Raw genomic sequence first — 22,934 nt, forward strand, 5'->3', positions numbered from 1 at the left:
AAAACAAATCCTGGTAACACTACGGACTCAATCAGTATATGTGAGGTGCTCATGGACAGGCCAGTTCAATCTAACCTAAAGCTCGTACAGCTCATCGTTAAATCTTCCTCGGTACTCGCTATCGCCATTGCGTAGGGGTCCATAAATCTTTCGAAGAACTTTTCTCTAGAACACCCACAGAGCCGCTTCATCTGATGTTGTCATGGTCCATGCTTCTGCATCATATAGCAAGATGGGTACGATGAGTGGCTTTTAGAGTAGGGGAGGAGTGGTTAAGATAAATGGCATGCACGGTTTCGAAGCGGGGGAGGAGGGGGAGTGAATGTATTGGCTCCGTACGGTCCAACATCAACATCAACAGATAACGTTAAACGGAATGACAAGGGAATTATTTGCACAGAAACTCTTTCTCTACTCACCCTGGTGTAGAGGTCGCCAAGCGCGACTTTTTGTACTTTGGCAGTGCGAGTCCTTAAGATGGTAGTACTTAGTTTTGAAATCTTTTCTCAGTAACAAATTTTAAGAGCAAATTGTGCTTTCGATGCGAATATGTCAGCCCACTGCTTTTCGGAGTATATAAACCAGCTATTTAGGAGCATTATTCCTTTGAAAGATCTGGATATTCTGGTTGGGTGTATGTTCTCAAATTGTTGGATTTGAAAAGTTTGTGATGGCTAGTAACAAAAAGTAGTGAATTATTTAGGCTTTAATTGGAATGCGTTTTTATGTAGTGGCTCCCAAGGCCCTGGAAGATCGCGCTGTGTTGGCGGTGTGACACCTCCCAGTCGAAAAGATGGGCCACAATCCTTAATTGAGGGAATACAAGTCTGAAATTACAGAAGGGTTTTAAATGAAACTGATTGAAATTTGAGCGATCGCGCTGTGTGGGTTAGGTTAGGTTAGGTGTTAGCTGCCCTTATAAGGGAAGCTTACTTGGACAACATGAATGTCCGTTGTGATACCACATACAATAAAATAACTGTGACGTAGATATAACTACTTAGATAAACGTTGGGTAGCAACGATATAGTTCCGAATTATGCCGATCTCAACCTTGGATAAATCCTCGGGAGGTCCAAGAGAATCGGGACTGAAGTACTTGCGTCTAGTTCTTGCAAAAGCTGGGCAATCAAGCATAAAGTAATTTGATGATTTCACCTCATCATCCTCCATACAGCTCCAGCAGGCAGGATGGAGTTTCCAGTATATTGAGACGTACCGTATGGATACCCATGAGACAGTGCCCTGTCAAAACCCCAATGACTATTTATAGGTGAGTCTTAGTGAACACAATTTTTCGGTGTGTGGGTAAAAGCGTTGAATTTTCTACAAGATTTTATAGTGAATCGATTGATCCAAGTTCGAATAAATCTCCCCCCATATTAAGGCCATCAGTCAACACCCATTGGCTACACAAAGGCTATTGGTACACAAGTGCATGGAAGTAGCGAGCTGCGACGACAAATGAAGTGAATCATGAATTTCTCCGGACTCAGCGCATTGTGAAGTTCAGGTCAATCATAGACTTAAGCTATATGCTAGCTCAGTCGATTGCGTGGTCCTTTTACATTTTCAGGACGTTTTCTCAGTATGGAAGGTATTTCAGTCATTCTTATAGGTTTTCTGAGGCCTTGAAGTATTGAGGACAGCGGTATATAAACCAGCTATTGTTGCCACAGAGCTCACATTAGTTGCCATAAGATAACAGTCGCGTGCACTCACATCTAAAGTACAGAGCCCTAACAAAATTCTTAAACCTCTCGCCGGCAGCACTTGGGGCAGACAATTGTTCAGCCTCCCACAAGCTACGTGTCTCGGTATTGTTGAAATTCTTACAAGAAACCGACTGGAGAAAGGTCTCCGAAATGCATCTGAACATGAATTAGATAAATGAAATGCTGAACTTACAGTTTCTGTTAAATTTCTAGAAGCCTGGGCATACAAATAAACAAATGATTAGTGGGCACTCGCCTCTCGTGAATATTGCGGCACACCTCTGTAAGCATTACGAAGACATCCGAATCACAAAAATTCAGTCGTTCGAGCCAAAAGCTTATAAAATACCCACAGCGTTATTCCCATACGGTTGGTGAAGCCTTATGTCGATCAGTGCTATAACCTTGCTGTAGAGAAAAGCAGATATCCGATAGAAACTCGTATCACTCTGGGACAACTTCGATATGGAATTGGTAATGGGTTAAACGCTTACTTATGTAGAATCAACCACGACAGACAAAATATATGCCTCACATGTAATACGTCCCCGCGCACGGGTTGTTGGCATTAGGAATAATCGCGGAGATCAACTTAACCGAATACGCAGTGGCCAAGCTTCACTCAAGAGCAGCCGGCTTAGTGAGCACGGTAACCTCTACGACATCTTTTCAATTATAATATGGAATCGACACCTCTAAACCTATATCTCCATGGTCCGACCTAGTTGAAACACCAGTTTCCTTGGACTTCTATTCGAGGATACTCATGAGAATACGTGAGTGAGCGCTTCTATTCTACGAGACAAAACACTCCTACAAAAAGAAGAGTGGACCATCACTATGGTTGTGGGGACAACTACTTGTAATCGTCTATCCGGCAACATATTGATCCAGGTTTTCCCACGGTGTCCTTCCAGTTGACCTCTTAAAAAGCTTCCCACAAGACTTTGTCTCCATATCTTCTCAGGACTAGTCCGATCTTTTACAATAATTTCACAACTAGTACCTTCTTTTTAGCAGATACTTTTATTGCCTCCATGTTATTCCACCCAACGCACAAACTTCCATGAAGCTTTTTTTTAGCTCTTAATGAAATTAAATACAAGACTTCTGCCATGACCGTCGTCCGGCTTGTTTGCCACTTTTTTGGCGTGCTTATTACAATAAGTTTTAATTACCGGCGTAAATGTAATTATGAATTTTTATTCCGTTCATTTTTTTAATTCGTACGCGGACTAGCCTTTTAGAGCACATTTGTTCTTTAAGTACGGGGATTTGATAAGCAAAGCTGGAAATATAGATATGCTTCTGACATGCATAAAATGTGTTAAGTTCTTTTTTTGCTGAGTTGTAACTTGCACTCATCCTTTCTACGAACTTATCTTGGGCACAATCATATGAAAACGACCTGTGACGTCAGATTTAATATGACTTCACGGAAGCTATTTGTTTTTTTTTTTCTTTATTTCTAGAAATAACAAAGTCCTAGTGGTCTCAGAGAGGGGGAAATGATGAAAACGAGCATAGGTACCAGCCCTGCTACCTCGCTCTTATATCTGCATACCAACATCTGTCTCGTATAGAGAACAAATCCCGGTTTGAGTGCGACAGTCTTGCAGGTAAATTCGCTTGAACTGACGGAAGTTAAGGCATAGAAGCAAATTCTGTGTCGTGCCTAGAGCCTCTCTAATAGAAGAGCAAAAGATTATATTGATCAGTAGGTATCTGTTAAGTGACATCACTCCCTAAAAGTTTAGGACATAGAACGAATTACGCGGGATAATGAAGCTCTTCCGGTTGTCTTCGTATAACCAGGACAAAGACGCATACATAATATCCCAGTAGGGATGATTGAGCGGAGTAGGATAAGTGCCTTGCTGTTGATAGAAGCATATGCATATATACTGACGGTTCCAACGGCAGAGTTGAAGATGAATCCTGTTAAAGGGTCCTAGACCTCCAACTCTCCTTCAGGCAACCCGATCTTTCAGTATCTTCCAGCTAGTCGACATGGAAGCCGAAATTCGGAAAGGGACACACAGTATGGACAAGGAAATTCTTATTTTCAGCGACAGCCAGGCTGCTATAAAATTTCTTGGCCCTTGCTCGCTCAATTCTGAACTAACACTAAACTGTAGCCGATTTATTAAATGGATGGCCCAACAGAACAGTTTACACCTTATATGGATCCCGGGGCACGAGGACATCAAGGGAAACTGCATTGTAGATGACCTCGCGAGGCAGAGTAAGCCACGGCAATTCGAGCTGACGAAAGATGGCTACAAATATCGGGGTATACGACATCGAAAGAAACCTGATCAAAATAGGATCCTAAAAGTCTAGTGATTTACATCCTGAATAAGAATACATTTCCACATTTGTAGGAGTACTAACTTCGCCCTGCCTTACAAGTAGGTTAGGAATACCTTACCATTTGCTGCAGGAGTTGTAAGGAGGACAAAGAGTAGGAAACGAGGGCTTACCTCTTCTGAAACTGCCCGGCGCTAAATAGTGCAAGGCAACGCTCTATGGGGTATGACAATACGACCTTAATAGCTTTAATCAGTTGCTCAAAATGGTTCGAAGTGGAAAGGTAATGTTGTATTTTCTTAGTATCACAACGGACCAAATGTTACTGGCTTAAGTGTGCCTTGGACTGGCACTTCAACCCAACCTAACCTAATATGCCACAAAATTAATCTGGATCTTCTTTAACTGTCCGACCGTAAAGCAACGGCAATTCTTTGAAATCTACAACCTCGCATTTGGTTACACACGCTGGTGTAAGCAGGGCAACAGGGCCTCATACTTCTCGTCGAATTTTTCAGCCGTGACTTAAGGAGTTGTCGGTTTGTTGTTGGCGTTGTTGTTGTTGTTGTTGTAGCGATAAGGACACTCCCCGAAGGCCTTGGGTAGTGTTATCGATGCTGATGGTCCTTTGCAACAAGTACCATAAAGGTACTAGCCCGACCATCTCGGGAACATTTTTGGTATGTCCTCATGAAACCTTCTAGGCCATACCGCCCTCCCACCCCCTAGATCCATCAGGAATTCGGGGTCATTAGAGCCTCGGCTGTTAATGAAACAGGATTCGCCACGGATAGGTGAGGTTGACAATTGGGTTGGAGAAGCTATATATTGCGCTGGCAACCCCTTGAGAGGGTTTCGCTACACAACCCCTTGAATCAATTTGGTATTTTAGTTGCCTCTTACGACAGACATACCTAACGCGGGTATATTATAAGCCCCCTAGGTTAGGTTAGGTTAAAGTGGCTGCCTCCGCTGCCCGAGCGGAGACTCACGTAGGCCGTTGTGACCCGTTGTGCCGCGGGGCCCCTATTTCCTGTTACCCTGCTTTCGAAGAAGAAGAAAGTTTAGACCCCAGTGAGGCTAAACCAGCGCGTTTGCCTAATGAAACGCAAGATGTCGTTTGGGTTTATATATTCAAGCTCGGTAAGGCACCCAAAGGAGTGTCTGAGGAGGCATTGGTACCTGGTTTTTGACAGTGCGTGACAGTGGCGCAGATAGTGCTCTACGCTTTCTATCTCCTCCTCGTCCCTACAGCTCCGGCAGAAGTCATTTGTCTGCAGGTCCATATAGGCACCGTGAGTGCTCATGAGACTGTGGCCTGTAAGAAGGCTGCGGTTGGCGTGTTACCGGTTTGTTTTCGGCGTGTTATCGGTTCATTATCGAAGATTTGTCGATTTGTTGTCTGTTTTCGTTTTTGGTTTTTTTTTGTTGATGTTTTATAGGTTCGTTATCGATAAAAATCGATTAAACCCGTCGGATTTCTCAGCTCTGGATTAAGGAGGATAATGATTGTTGGAAGCAGCTACAGTCTCACATATTATTTAGGAGGTTGGAGGCTGTGGCATTCACATAACGAAAACAAACCCTCAGCCATTCTTACCGTGAATACAAGGCAACTTTTGGACTTTAGGCCCTTTAGTATAAGGTAGTGTGGACGGATTAAAACACGGGCTGCCATAGTAATCGGGATATCTTAATAGTACAGAACTCAAGAATTTCAGCGATATCTTATCTTGTCTGGCTTTCAAGTTTGCTCGGTATTCTTACCATAGTTTTCATTGGTTAATTCATGCGATGTGGTATCCAGTTAGAATAAAACGGGACGCGCCATACCATTCAATCAATTAACCGGAATTGTAAAAAGTTGTCTAATAAGTCCCATCAGGGCAATGGCACACAGATACTCCTCACATGGCTTATATGAAAAAGATACTTCTGAAAATGCAGTCATTTCATCAGTGCTTAACTTCCTTTTCTGTGCCTAAAGCATCCCTTTTTTGGGTAGTGGAAGAAGTTGATCTTTAACTACTTCGTAATTTTTAATATGGATTAAATAGGAACTACCTACACGGTTGCCCTAATACGCTTCCACCCAGAACTAGTTGAAGGTTTACTCGACATATACACTCAACTGAAACTAGCCATACAAGCTCCTGTATACATCTTCAATCTAAACTTAGTGAAAAAGCAAAATATTTAAGTCTGATGGTCATTGAGGTATTTCTTTAAGAAAGCTCTAAGGCAGCAAATAAAATCTGCATATTTCCGAAGTTCAATAAATAATTGTGACAAATTTCAATTACGAAAATAAACAAAACTGTCCAATACACTGGTGCTGATCTGTAGGGGCGTAAATAGTTAGATACTTGTAGTTATACCAAATCGTTCAAAAGACATATGATATTCTTGCTAAACCTTGCTATATCCGTTCAAAAACTTACCTAGCACAACTGCAGTTGCTCAAAAAAGGCCGAACCTACATACAAGCAACAAACGGATATCCTTGAGTGTTTTGCAAATTTTCTGGCCAATATGATTTATAAATTTATTTACCAATTCTTGTTTCATAAATTTTCATATTTTACCGCAAAACAAAAAGGAACAACAAAACTACAATGGGCAACATTGATAATCTGGATTTTCATTATTGTTGTTGTACTTTTACTATTGCAGGCAAATCTAAAGAGGTAAAAGACATCTGATTGGTAAAGCATATGAGGATTCCTACATGTTGCCGGTGTGGTAGTTATGTATGGAATTGTGTGTGAACACCACTATGAAAGAATGTACAGGAAACATCATAAATAACCGAATGTCTTAAGATCTCCTGTGATGAGAGATAAGAGAACAGCGACAATAAGTAAAGGAAAGTAGAGCAGGGAAGCTGATTGGTTGATAAACCGCCTAGGCTGCTATCGAGAACCAATAAGAGCAGAAAAGCGACTGGGAGTATTGCGGTAGGATAAGAGAGGTTGGGCGTGTGTTACTGGACGATATTAAAGTAGGTAACCTTTAGTGAATATCACCTTAAGCTCTCTATGGAAATTCACTACAACAAGAGTTCTACCATCGCTTAAAACAATAGCAATAGATTGCGCAGCACTAGAATATGGAACCGAGTCAAATTACTTTTTGGTCACCTCTGCCATTAAGGTCCTTTGGAAGCAATATTTTGACTTTATGTAAACTGGAATGGTATGCAAATTTCAAGCAAACAAATCATGGGGCTGCAGCCTACATGTCCTGATATGAATGTATACCCTCTTACTAAAACCTTTATTAACCTCGATTGATAAGCAAGCGCTGAAAAAACTCCAACGACAAATGTGTGTATGCATCACGGAGACTATGCGTATATGCTCCACAACAGCTCTAGAGGCTATCCACAACCTAACCACGCTACACATACCGATAGAACAAACATACACCTCTTAATATTGGAAAGGAGGCCTTGGGAAAAGAAATGGTGACCTAATCTTGAAACATGGTGGAATTGCGAAAGAATATCTCATGAAAGAAGCCTCAACTCCCGAGGAATGCTATTTTCAAGCACGTAGTGTTACAGATAAGATATAGACCAGAGGCATCCAATGCCTACACAACATCATATGGTTCACAGAAGGTTCGAAATCACTATAGGGGATTGAATCTGGGTTCCAGGTCACAAGCGATGGAGGGTAATGGGCAGGCCTAGAATTTGGCATGAGTCAGCGGCTGCACGACCCATTAGGCCTGACCTGCTACGGACTGCAAATTAAAAATAAATAAATGTAAGGCACGATAACCTCCGAAGAGATTTTATTCCGGGCTTCTCTTCCAATTTGCGTCCTACTCCTTCATTTTTTCCTACAAATTTGCGGGACGCGACCTACTTGTTTTATGCCCACTTCGAAACGGCATCTGCAAGGAAGATGAGTTTTCACTGAGAGCTTTTCATGGCAGAAATACACTCGCAGTGCTTGCCAAACACTGCCGAAATTAGGGAGCATTTATTGCTAAAGGAAAGAGAGAAGAGAAACGAGCACCAGCGTTATGTGCTAGGCTTAGGACAAGCTAAGCCACTCATAGGGGATAAGCAATCAAGGGCCCTCCAAGAATATCTTAAGAATTCAACATATCCTTCAGAAATGCGAAGCTAGACGTAAGTATAAGTTTTTGGGCTCGCCATGATCAGAGCATTCTCACGTTCAATTAAAAGGCTTAATCGATGAAGTCGGCTTGAGTAAGGTGTTGTGAAGGCGATAAGGACACAAAAACTAATAGTTGCAATGCAACTATCAACAATTATGTATATTCTATACCCCATCGAACATCACTGCACGAGTAGCCAAGGCCATGGCTAGAGCATTTCCATGTTCAACTTCTAGGAGAACTGAAGGAGATGAGGACACAAAAAATCAATAGTCGCAGTAGAGTCCTTAACAATAATCTATCTATCCATACCTTTGAACATTATTCCTTCTATTCCTTCGAATGAATGCTTTTTCTGGTGGTAGTCGCCTAGAGCAAGAGTAAGGAGGCGATATTGATATCGCTGAATCTTAATACTTATGTGCCTGCAAATATGAAGCAGTTGCGAAGTATAAGGCTTGCTTTGGAAATAAAATTTAATTCAATGAAATGCTACTAGCAACATGTGCTGCTTTTGATCGATTTTTGCCACTTTATTAAAGTATACTTTTAGGCGAACACTGGTAACAGATACTGTAGGGACGATAATATAATACCACTCTAAAAAATCATCTTGAACTCTTTGAAAAAAAAAAACTTTCTTTGGAAATATGCTGCAGCATTTCTAGCTCACCCTGTATAGTTGTACTTTAAATAATGGTTGCTCGATTTATGCATTATTTGTTTCATTGTTGTTTGTTGTTTTTGATTTGTCAACGTATTTGTCATTATTTATTTGTCCAAAAAGGAAAAGCATAGATAAGTTCAAGCTGCAGTACAATGAAGCCCATTTTGGTCAATACATAGAAGTGTTGGGCTTAACGTACATACTATTACACAAGCACAAATCTATTAAGGAGCAGTTATACGCCCATCCGCACATACACACAAACATTCATGCATAAGAGTTTCAAATTCTAAGCAACGCTTTACAAGTTATTATAGGCGCTCAAATATGCAAGGATATTTACCTAAATATGATTTATTTATTTATAAATTTTCGCAAGCACACACACACTCATACACATTACGTACATATCCAGATTGTTATAACGGCAGCAACGCTTCCATGCGAAATACACGATTCGTGTAGGATGAATCTAGGTGAGTCGGAATGGGATAGATATGTCTATACTTTAGACAGTTTTGAACTCTTTAAATAAGTTGGAGTGATCTCTTATGTTTAAGCATGTCCTATGCAGGAGCGAACTGTACCTCTTTAAGCCTGAACGTGTAGTCGCGGACGTGTTCTTTTTATACCCCTAGAGATACTGTCAGGCATACCCTTTTCTACTTATCGGAACGTCCTCTTTGTACGCCTACGTGTATTGCCGCACAGATCCTTTTGTACTGTTCGACATGTCCTCTTATTACCCCTACGGATATAGTCGGACCGATTCGTTTCCTACTCTTCTTCAAAGCCTTACGAATAATGTTCGATAGGTCCTTATTTACCATTTAGGGTAATGCTCCACACCTCATCTTTGTACCCCTACGGATACTGTCGTACAGATCCTCTTCGTATTCCCAATGGTACTGTTGTTCATCTAAGGTTAAGTTTGGACAAAATTTTCTGCCGGGTTCAAGTATTAGAGCATCGGTATCAATACAACTGAATTCAAGTTTTCGAAAATATCACATTTCCGTTTACGCATCTCGTTCAGTTTTGGGCTTTGTGTTAGTTAGTTTGTAGGCTATTATAACGTCCATATCCATATATTTTCCTATTTCTCCAAATATTGCTTACCGAATGCAATAAATTCAAAATATTATTGTATTTTAGTATGTTTGTGTATGCAGCTCAATAGCTGCTTTTGTTGTTGTTACTTTGTATTGTTGTTATGATGATTTGTGTCTTACTTAATGCAACATCCTGTCATATATATCCTTTGGCAATGTGCTTTCAAGTATTTTGCTTTCAAATGCTTGCCTTGTGTTTATCCTCTACGCATAAGGACCTTTTCCTTTTTGCTCTTATTACTTACTACACACACACACATAAGTACTTGCATATGTGAGTTTGTCTACGATTGCATTCAATTTGCCACATTTCCATTTCTCAAGGCTCAAAGTTATTTACCTTCCAATCAGATCGATTTAGCTTACCAATTGCAAATTGAAATTAGTTTATGAAAACCATATAGGAAATATTTGGGCAACTTCCTCGAGCGTAAAATATCAAAGTATTTCAAAATTAAACAAAACGGTACTGCTTTAAGCAGAATTTCACTTAGTGCCTTTCCCACATAGGCCTTCCCCCTTCAAATGGAAATAGAGACAACACTAGCTGCCTAAAGCTTCAAAATATCTCTGAGCTAAAGCTCGAAAACATGACAGGACATATGAAAGTAATAAGAAAATGCACAGGATATCCCGTATTGCAACTACGTGTTGCAATGACCGTAAGCTCAGAATGTCTCAGAGGTGTCCATTCTGGAATCCATATATTTTCATTATGCCAGACAGCCAGGCAACCTTAAGTCCTTGAGTCTTACAAAACTACTTGTAAGCTAGTGAATGCTTACATTTGAGCTCTAAATGATCTTGGAGCCAAGAACATGATTTTGTTAGGATAGGTTCCCGGATAAGGCACACGAAGGTAATGAACAAGAAGACTTAATAGCCAATTGGATGATCTAGCAGCATTCTATGGTCCTTCTTCTGTAGACTCACAAAAGTGCACACTAGGGAAACCAAAGTAACTGGGTAACAAGCAGCAGTTCTGACAACAGTGTATGTGCCAAACTGTTTATTCTCCCAGCAACGAGAGTATAGGCCAAACTCAATAATCCAAGCAGAGAGGACCTACTACTAATATACCTACTATACGACACACTATAATCTACGATATCAACTTAGCAAGTTGAATCGATTTATAATCGAAAAGTTATCGATTTTCTGTCAAAATATTATCGATTTCTTATCGCACTATTGCCAATTTTTTATCAGCGTGTTATAGATTTTTTAACGACCACTCATCGGTTTGTAATGAAACAGATACCAACAAAGCTTCATTATGAAATCGATAAAAATACCTGCAACCTATCGATATAAGGGTCTCTGTTAGCATCTTCTCGAAACTCATTAAATAGATAAAATTTTTTTAGTTGGCATATGTCGATGACAGCAATTAGGACTTCATATTTTAGCTTCGCCACATTCCATTTGTGATGAGGCTTCTAATTGTGTCCACCCTAGGTGCTTCTTGAGCCCTACTAGAAAAAGGATGTATTGGCGTTCGCTACCAGTAAAGCTATCAATATTTTTCCACTTCTTTATGGTTCCAGAGATGCTGTCCGAGGAAATCTTGATAACTGTTATCATGTGTGCATTTACCACCATATATAAATAGGCTTCTCCTTATAAATCTGCCAACCTTAGAAAATCGAAGAACTTTACTTGGGGTAGTGTTCATTCACAGGCTCATTATGGGCGAGATCGACTCATCAGATCTTGTTAGTCGACTAAATTTTGCTGTTCCTGGTAGAACGTCCAGGCACTTTGTGCCTTTTTATTTACCACTTTGCAGGCAAAATTTTGCCAAAAATAATCCACTGCGAAGTTGGTGTTCGCACCACAACAACTTGTATAACTGCATCAGTTTTGAATGTTCGTTTTCCGAGTTGCATGATTCAATACTGTCACGTTTGGCCTGATATTTTGTACTTTCTTTCCTATGTATGGTTGAATTTAAATATTTTTAATTCTAACATTAATTTTATGTTTTGTATATCTTAGTAGTCGACCGCATTGTGTCTGTGTCGACTTTAATCCAAATAAATTAAATTAAAAATTATTGTTTCCTCGCAGCTTCGTCTCCTGAAGGTAGTCGATGAGACAGAGCTGACGACTTTTAGTTCCAGCCACAACGCTATGTTTAGTACCCTTATTTCCCTTGGCTTAGTCGTTGAATTTCCCCACTCAATAGCGCTCGAGTTAAAGTAATCTACCTTGATTACCGGAGACATCTGCTTTGATTTTCCGGGACGTGTTCTCGATATGAACGAGCTTTTGTTGGAGCTCCAGTATGTTATCGCTGTGTGTCAGTTAGCAGCTGATTATTGCGGCGTGCAGTAGTCGGGCCTTGATATGACTGATTTCTCTTCTTTTCCTAGTATGGAAAGCTCTGCTTTCAGGCGAAATCCAAAGTGCAGCAGCAACAACTACGCTCCTTTCCTTTATCAGTTGCGTGAGGTATGCATCTGCGGCTTTATTTCTGCGCACATTGCCTTGCATACATTCATTATGGTTGTCTGTGGCCTTTGTACACCGCACACCCCGCCGAGACCGGTACGTGATCTGTCCTTTTTAGTACAGCTATACATCCCTAAATTTACCACCCCTTGATCTTTATAAGTATCAATTATACACCCGCCCGACCTTTTCACTCAATATCTAGGGCGAACTTAAGCCTCTAATCAAGTGCAACAACAATAAGCAATTACACTTCCTTAAACAGAGGAAGAGGTAGGTTTCACATCTTGAGTATAAATTCTCACTTACTATGAAATTCAAGAGCCAGCGTTCGCCTAATAGCGACAGATGCTTCTTCTTTTTCCCGTCACTAAGATGCAATTGGCCGTATTATTTGATCAATCTTTTGTCTTTGCATTGATAAAACTTTGGAACTTCCGTCGATTTTGCGTTTTCATGCATTCACACGGATTTCCGTTGTATTTTCTCACACTTAAGAGATAAGCAAAATTAACGGAGAACTGCAAGAGTAAAAATTATGTTGCCGCCGCCAACTCATGGGAATCCTAGGCAGGTGGAAGAAAAAAGTAAGGGTCAAGAACGAATGGATAAAGAAACCGTTATGCTGTGCAACAACATAGTAAGGAAGATGGCTACAAAGATTGCAAGTAGTGTATCTCCTCCCATTAAAGAAGGTCTGGGTATAGCCTTCCTCCTGGAGCTTTGGACTCTAAATGGTGCTTTAAAAGGCTCAAACAGTACTGATAATAAGTTAATCTACGCCACGAGCTCTCGGCCCCGAGCGGCGATTCCTTTAAACAATAAACTAATGTTCCTTTCACTTTTCTTTCACGATTTATTTGATAGTGTGGAGAATGTTGCCATTACTATGCTGTTAGTAAATAATCTAACAACAAAAAAACAGCAAGCAGCCACAATTATGTAAATGTACACATTAAATCAAGCAGCCACACATACATAGAAGGCGACGAAGAATATTCCACACACATAACCAGCAGCTGGAAATGAAGAGATAAATCACATACATACAGATAGCCATCAGCTAAGAGCAGAAGTTGTTACTCACACATACACACGCATGCCGCTAAATAAGCCAAGTATGCGATACAACTGTTCCATGTTCGTGAAAAGTCTAGACCTTAGGAGAAATATACGAACGAGGCAACATCGAGTATAAAAGTAGCGCAAGCTGAGGAATAACTAATCAGTTTTATTTTAAACACGGTAGTACTGAAGCTAGTTGTGAAATACTACTCCAAAAGTAGTCTAAATAAAGAAAATTTTGCAATACTGAATATTGGAGTTTCTTATTCGATAGCTCAGCGATTCGAACGTTAGAAGAAGGTGGATAATTATCAGAAACTCCCCAAAATTCGTTACAGTAGCATAGTGGACAAGAATTCCATCGCCAATTAATATCTCGCTATTTATATATGTATTTTGTACCAACACACAAAGTGGCTAGGGAGGATGCTTATCGAAAGACGTGCAACTTTTTAAAAATTGCAACGTAATCCCAAAGCAGCCCACCATCCAACGGAATACTTGACGGTAGTACCGGGGCACCGTTACTTGGACGGTAGGAGGTTTAGCGCGGCTAAAGTTCTAAACCGACTTTCACGCTTTCAATGCTTTCTTCTATGAAAAAAAAATAAATTAGAATTGTTCATGGCTGAATCAATACTGTATGACAAGATGACACAAGTGTTTAAGACGTACACGCACGATTCAGGGACTTAACATCGACTCTGACAACTATCTCGTTACAGTCAAAATACACGCCACCTCTGCGCGTATAAAATCAACACACAGAAAACACAAGGAAAGTTAGCAATAGACAAGCCAATGATTTTGCATATCTCCAAAACCCTTCGTATCGCCACCAACGAAAAAATTGCTTACCGGCGACCACGGAAATACAACCCATGACAGACAGAAGTTTTCAACCTCCACGCAAACTCCTGTAAAAGGAAAAACGGCGAGCTGGCAACCGATGTCCATAGGGTCCTTATATTAAGGTGTGAGCACTTCTACGTACTCCTAAATGGAAAGAGCTATGAAATGCCCAGGAAAGATAATAAATCTGAGCACGCAATGTTCCCCCACCTGACTATGGTATAGTCAGAATAGCATTTAGCAGATTAAAAAACAATAAGGCAGCGGACGATGATGGATTGCCTGCAGAGCTTCTTAAATACGGCTATGTGGAGCCGAAGCATTTTATACGAATGAAAGTTGCTGTTCCGGCCAAAAAAGTGTTCTTACAGCAACCCACCTCTGGAAGCAGAAGAAAAGTGCGGTCCTCAATCCTCTGGAAGTGCGAGGTGGAAAACAACGTAAATGCTATTGATGTGCCAAGTGACGCCAGTTAGCCCAACGGTGAAGCGTGAACTAAGTAAGCGGGTAAGTGTCCTGTCACCGATTAGGTAGGGGGTTAAAACGGTTGTTCACAACGTGGACGCTAGGAATTTTGACCATCATTCCTCATACACTTTCAGTAACCTTTTTCGCGTGCAGTTCTCTGAGTAACAAAAGCATATTCGCTTTTCCCATTTAGCCATTAATTCAACCTTCTATTGAGATCTGCTCTTGTCGCACTTAGTAAATTTGCATTCAAACAACAACACCACCAACTGCTGCTAATGAGCAAGTGTTGCAAGCATTATTCTCACTTCTTTCCTCAATGCAGTCACTCAGTACTGTAATGCATTTGCGTACTGCAACAGAAGGTCAACTCCTTCCGCCATCTACAATTATACTTTTGTGTATTGTGTTGTATGTGTTATAAGTCTATTATTGATTTATGACACTTGCCTGAACAATTTCGAAAATCACAGATTACAGATTAGCCAAAGTCGAGGCCGCAAGCACATAAGTGCCTATGCCATATGTCCTGCGGCTCACACAAACACACACACACAATCAAGAGATTTATATGCAAATACATATATTTGTTTGTTGCAACAATATTGTTTGTGTGTGTGTGTGCCTCTCTTTTTGTCTGTCTGCTTATGCAATTGATTCTTGCAATTTTGAATTATGACCAGCAACTGACCATTATATTGCACTCATACACATATGTATGTATCAGTGAGCTGCAATTATTCATCTTTTAAGGTTATTAGTGGACTAACCAAAAAATGAGTATTAGTGCGTACGCAAACAAAGAATATCAAGCACTTATATCCACTAACACACATTTACATAGGCATGCTTCGTAAAATGAATAACCGCTCATAAGCCACGAAGCAGTTCAGTACTCAATTGACTTATTGAGCAAGAAAGTCAACTGTGTTATACGAAAACACTAATTGGAATAAGTAATACTATGTTCAAACAGAAAAATAAATTGAGGAAATTTCGATTTGAATTGAGTGCTGTTCAAACAACTCGATTTAGCTTACACAATAGTAATTTGATAGCTGGTTGGCGCATCTCTACAGCAATAACATACCTTTGTTCAGACTGTCAAAATGTGCGTGTTGGTATTAGGCGAATGAAATGGAATGAAAACATAAAACTTTGAAATTTTTGTGTGTTGTAAGAAAATGTGTTCAATGTTTTCGTTTCATTTTGAGTTTGCCATCTTCTTTTGACAATCCCTACTCCAGTGAAATGAAAGACATAAAATCAGCTGATGAGATGAGCCAACCATATAGTTCAGCCATGCGCAACTGACGTTGAAATCTACTCAATAAACACACTTTACAAGGTTGTATTTGCAGCTTGAAACAATTTATTACGCAATTTGTTTTAAATTGGCAATTTATTATTACAATTTATTATATGATAAATTGCGTAATAAATTGCCCAAATAGTATAAATTGCCAATTTGGTGTGTGTTTGAACCTAGTATAAGACTGACAGTGCAATAAAATGAATAAAGTCATATCAGTCTTCTGACGCTAGCAGCACACCATAGGTCTGCCTTGAGTAATAATAAAATTAGTGCACTTAGTCATGAGCCAAAAATTGTGTCTAAATGTGTACTTAGTCAATTACAGAAAAATACTATGAGTGACTAGCACATAAAATAAAAAATACATACGAGTGCCCCACAACACATATGTCCCATATATATATGACATTGTTGATTATAAACTGAAAACATAGTCGCTTTAACTCAGTCGCACGTTTGTTTCGTGTGTAATACACTGTATACTTCGTTTATTATCGGGTTTTCTTTAGCGCTGTATTCAGCTTAGTTTCGTGTACATCGTTGTGTTGCTAGCGTCAGAAGACTGATATGACTATATTCATTTTATTGCAATGTCAGTCTTACTTGTTCCAGTTAGTGTTTTCGTATAACACAGTTGACTTTCTTGCTCAATAAGACAATTGAGTACTCAACTGCTTCGTGGATTATGAGCGGTTATTCATTTTACGAAGCATGACTATGTAAATGTGTTTTAGTGGATATAAGTGCTTGATATTCTTTGTTCGTGTACGCACTAATACCAATTTTTTGGTTAGTATACTAATAACCTTAAAAGATTAATAATTGCAGCTCACTGATGTACACGAAACGAAACTGAATACAGCGCCAAAGTAAAACCGATGATAAACGAAGTATACAGTGTATTACACACGAAATCAAAGTGCTACTGAGTTAAAGCGACTATGACATCAGTTTATACTCAACAATGTCATATATGTATGAGACATACATATGTGTTACGGGGCACTCGTATGTATTTTCTATTTTATGTGCTAATCACTCATAGTATTTGTCTATACTTGACTAAGTACACATTTAGACACAATTTTTTCGCTCATGACTAAGTGCACTAATTTTTTTAGTACTGAAAGCAGATCTCTGATATGTAATAGTACTTATAGCTTTGAATTGCTTGCCATTATCCTCAGCTTTTGTTTTGTTTGTATATCTGGAAGGAAGTCTTAGTGATTTATTGAATTGTTTTGCCTGGATTTGCACTTCGACTGTCACCGATACTTTTTGACAGCTCTAAATTTGTGGCCTTCATTTGGTTCAGTTGCATTTAATGTTATGCAACAATGTCTTTATTGTTGTAGTTGTTGTATTTTTAACTCATGCATGCCATTGCATATTGGTAACAAATTGTTGTAATTGATTTGAAGTTGATTAATGACTGAATGCGATTTGCATAATTTACATACGAAAATCAAAGTGATTGCATAAGCGAAAGTGTAAACGAATAATCAGCCTAAAAGTAGGCTTAACAAAATCATTTACTCATTTCATTGCTAGCTGTCATTTAAAATGAGATAAAGTTAGGTTAAGTTAGGCTAGTTGGTAGCTGCCCTGATAAGGTTAGCTCACTTGGACAACACGAAGGTCCGTTGTGATGCCACATACACCAAAAATAACGGTGATTTAGATCTAGCTACTTAGAGAATCGTTAGGCAGCAACGATAAAGCTCCGAATGATACCGATCTCAACTTTAGATAAATCCTCGGGAGATTCAAGTGAGTCGCAACTGAAGTACTTTCGCCTAGTTCTGGCAAAAGCTGGGCAATCAAGCATAGAGTAATTTGGTGATTCCACCTCATCATCCTCCATACAGCTGCTACAAGATGGAGTTTCCATCATATATATATATATATATATATATATATATACACTAGTCGCTCACAAATTAGAAACTTTAGTAATTAGAATGTCCAGAAATTAGAATCAAATATTTCAAATAGATTAGATTATGGAGGGAACACTTCTCTGCTCTCCTAAATGGAGGCAGCAATTCACCGCGCAGAGATGAAGAACCCGATCCCGCAATCGATGATGATGGAATATATGTCCCCCCGCCCGATTATGACGAAGTTAGAATAGCAATAACCAGATTGAAAAACAACAAGGCCGTGGGCGCTGATGGATTGCCTGCGGAGCTATTCAAGTTCGGCGGCGAGGAGTTGGTAAGGCGCATGCAGCAGCTTCTTAGCAAAATATGGGCGGACGAAAGCATGCCCGACGGTTGGAATCTAAGTGTTCTTTGCCCAGTCCACAAGAAGGGGGATACTGCAAAATGCACCAACTATCGTGGAATCAGCCTTCTTAATATCGCATATAAGGTCCTTTCAAGTATATTGTACGAAAGATTGAAGCCCACCGTGAACCGGCTGATTGAACCTTATCAGTGCGGCTTCAGACCTGGTAAATCTACCATCGACCAGATTTTCACAATGCGCCAAATCTTGGAAAAAACCCGTGAAAAGAGAATCGACACACATCACCCCTTCGTCGACTTTAAAGCCGCCTTCGACAGCACGAAAAGGAGCTGCCTATATGCCGCTATGTCTGAATTTGGTTTCCCCGCAAAACTTATACGGCTGTGCAAAATGACGTTGAGCAACACCATCAGCTCAGTCAGAATTGGGAAGGACCTCTCCGAGCCGTTCGAAACTAAACGAGGTTTCAGACAGGGTGACCCCCTATCGTGCGATTTCTTTAATTTGATGCTGGAGAAAATTATACTAGCTGCAGAACTTAACCGCACTGGAACAATATACTATAAAAGCGTGCAATTACTGGCATATGCTGGTGACATTGATATCATCGGCCTAAACACCCGCGCTGTTAGTTCTGCTTACTCCAAGCTGGAAAAAGAAGCGGTAAAGATGGGTTTGATGGTGAATGAGGACAAAACGAAGTACCTGCTGTCATCGAGCAAAGAGTCAGCGCATATGCGCCTTGGCAACCACGCTACTGTTGGCAGCCATAATTTCGAAATAGTAAAAGACTTCGTTTATTTGGGAACCAGCATCAACATTAGCAACAACATCAGCACTGAAATCCAGCGAAGAATCAATCTTGCCAATAAATGCTACTTTGGACTAGGTAGGCAATTGAAAAGTAAAGTCCTCTCTCGGCGAACGAAAATCATACTCTACAAGTCACTTATCGTACCCGTCCTGCTATATGGGGCAGAAGCATGGACCATGACAACAGCAGATGAAGCGGCTTTGGGAGTGTTCGAGAGAAAAGTTCTTCGAAAGATTTATGGACCTCTACGCGTTGGCGATGGCGAGTACCGAAGAAGATTTAATGATGAGCTGTACGAGCTATACGCAGACATCAACATAGTCCAGCGAATTAAAACGCAGCGGCTGCGCTGGCTAGGCCATGTTATGCGAATGAAAGATGATGCTCCGGCCAAGAAAGTGTTTCTATCGGAACCCGCCTATGGAAGCAGAGGTAGAGGGCGGCCCCCACTCCGTTGGAAGGACCAGGTGGAAAACGATTTAAACTCCCTTGGTGTGACCAATTGGCGCCGGTTGGCGGAGCGAAGGAGCGACTGGCGCGCCTTGTTGGACGGCCATAACCGTTTAGACGGTTAAGCGCCAATTAAGTAAGTAAGTAAGATATAAAAAGGGGAATCCCCAATTTATTCATGTTACGGTCGGTAGTCGTTGGATTTTCGTCGCGGTTCTGTACAGTTTTTGTGTGAAATTCGATACGCGTCCAGGTTCTTTGGAATTGTTTGTTTAAAAGTAAAAGTAATTCGCTGAAATGCCAAATAAACGTAAGAAAAATACTTTGTCCTTGGAAACCAAAGTTCAGATCTTGGAAAACTTGACAAAGGTGTTAAAGAAGCGGTTAGCCCTAGAATTTGATGTGGCGCCATCTGCAATCAGCTATATCAAATCGAATAAATTATAAATTTTAAACCTTGTTTCTTATAACTATCATGAGGCTAAAAAAACCATTGCACATCGCTGAATATTAGTTATGAAGTTTTTGATTCATTTTTGGGGTTTTTAATGTATTCCTATCCATCTTTTATGTATTTTTTATGAAAAATATATTTATTTTAATTGGAGTTTTTTTTTTGGATCTTTTTTTGATTTAGCATATATATATTTAATAAAAAAAAACATGTGATATGTATTGCATTGGATTGTTACTTTATGTTTTGTCGTTTTTATGAACAAAACTGAATAATAACAATTTCATTGCAGTTTTTTTTAAATCAAATTGACTTAATTTATAAGATTTTATACAAATAAAAAACGTCCAGGAATTAGAATTTTTCAGATATTCAGATATTATTAAAAACAAAGTGGTTGCAATTTGTGAGCGTCTACTGTATATACTATGAGATAGAGTTACTTAAGACACAAACACGTCTACCAGATTTAAATCTCTATCATTAGAAATTAATGTACCGGTTCTAGCCTGTCTAGATAGTGAAAATAGTGCATGAGAATAAGTAAAGGGTGCAGTATATGAAAAAAAACGTTCCGATTTCATTTAAGAGGGGTTTCTAAAATAATTCTGAAACAGAGCTTTTATTTTTTTTTATTGTAAAATGAGTAGAATGGTTTACTTCCCCCAATTCAAAAAAAAAAAAAAAAAACGCTAGTCTATGTGATTTTGTATGCTACGTATACCATATAAGTGAGTTTATCGAGAACGTAATCAGAATATAGTTTAACTTTCTGGGCGAATAATCATCCTAAAAGTAGGTTAAAAAACACATATGTAACCTACATTGCTAGCTGAAATTTAACATCACTTGATGATTAATATGATTTTTTTAGGTTATCTAGAGAGTAAAAATAGCTAAAAACAAGTAAGTAAGGCTAAGTTCGGATGTAACCGAACATTACATACTCAGCTGAGAGCTTTGGGGACAAAATAAAGGAAAATCACCATGTAGGAAAATGAACCTAGGGAAACCCTGAAATGTGTTTGTATGGCATGGGTATCAAATGGAAGGTATTATAGAGTATTTTAAAAGGGAGTGGGCCATAGTTCTATAGGTGGACGCCATTTCGCGATATCGCCATAAAGGTGAACCAGGGGTGACTCTAGAATGTGTTTGTACGATATGGGAATCAAATGAAAGGTGTTAATAACTATTTTAAAAGGGATGGAGCTTTAGTTCTATAGGTGGACGTCTTTTCGAGATATCGCCATAAAGATAGACCAGGGGTGACTCTAGAATATATTTGTACGATATGGGTATCAAATTAAAGGTATTAATGAAGGGTTTAAAAGGGAGTGGCCCTTAGTTGTATATGTGAAGGCGTTTTCGAGATATCGAACAAAATGTGGACCAGGGTGGCCCAGAACATCATCTGTCGGGTACCGCTAATTTATTTATATATGTATACCACGAACAGTATTCCTGCCAAGATTCCAAGGGCTTTTGATTTCGCCCTGCAGAAATTTTTCATTTTATTCTACTTAATATGGTAGGTGTCGCACCCATTTTACAAAGTTTTTTCTAAAGTTATATTTTGCGTCAATAAACCAATCCAATTACCATGCTTCGTCCCTTATTTCATATTTGGAATTATGGCATTTTTTTTTTTTCATTTTTTTTAATTTTCGATATCGAAAAAGTGGTCGTGGTCATAGTCGGATTTCGGCCGTTTTTTATACCAAGATAAAGTGAGTTCAGATAAGTACGTGAACTAAGTTTAGAAAAGATATATCGGTTTTTGCTCAAGTTACAGTGTTAACGGCCGAACGGAAGGACAGACGGTCGACTGTGTATAAAAACTGGGCGTGGCTTCAACCGATTTCGCCCATTTTCACAGAAAACAGTTATTGTCATAGAATCTATGCCCCTACCAAATTTCACAGGTATTGTTTGTTTGACTTATGGCATTAAAAGTATTCTAGACAAATTAAATTAAAATAGGGCGGAGGCACGCCCATTTTAAAATTTTCTTTTATTTTTGTATTTTGTTGCACCATATTATTACTAGAGTTGAATGTTGACATAATTTACTTATATACTGTAAAGATATTAAATTTTTTGTTAAAATTTGACTTTAAAAAAAAAAATATTTAAAAGGGGGCGTGTTCGTCATCCGATTTTGCTAATTTTTATTTAGCCCACATATAGGGATAGGAGTAACGCTCTTGCCAAATTTCATCATGGTATCTTCCACGACTGACAAATTACAGCTTGCAAAACTTTCAAATTACCTTCTTTCAAAAGTAGGCGGTGTCACGCCCATTGTCCAAAATTTTACTAATTTTCTATTCTACGTCATAAGCTCAACCCTCCTACCAAGCTTCATCGCTTTATCCGTCTTTTGTAATGAATTATCGCACTTTTTCTGTTTTTCGAAATTTTCGATATCGAAAAAGTGGGCGTGGTTATAGTCCGATTTCATTCATTTTTAACAGCGATCTGAAATGAGTGCCCCGCAACATACATACCAAATTTCATCAAGATACCTCAAAAGTTACTCAAGTTATCGTGTTTACGGGCGGACGGACATAGCTAAACAAATTTTTTTTTCCCCCAGATCATTTTGATATATAGAAGTCTATATCTGTCTCGACTAGTTTATGCCGTTACGGATTACCGTTATGCGAACAAAATTAATATACTCTGGGGGGCTCTGTTCAGCTGAGTATAAAAAAATAAAAAAAAACAGAGTGAAATGTAGGGAAAAATTTTTTAAATGATTTTTAACATGTTTGTAAAATAATTTTAAAGAGGGTGGTTTTTTTTATAAAAGGAGTTAAATGACTTCTTCCCCTCAATTCTTAGAGAAAAACGTACTAAAATACCTCTGAATGC

Source organism: Eurosta solidaginis, chromosome 4 (assembly GCF_040869045.1).
Source record: "Eurosta solidaginis isolate ZX-2024a chromosome 4, ASM4086904v1, whole genome shotgun sequence".
Lineage (NCBI taxonomy): Eukaryota > Metazoa > Arthropoda > Insecta > Diptera > Tephritidae > Eurosta > Eurosta solidaginis.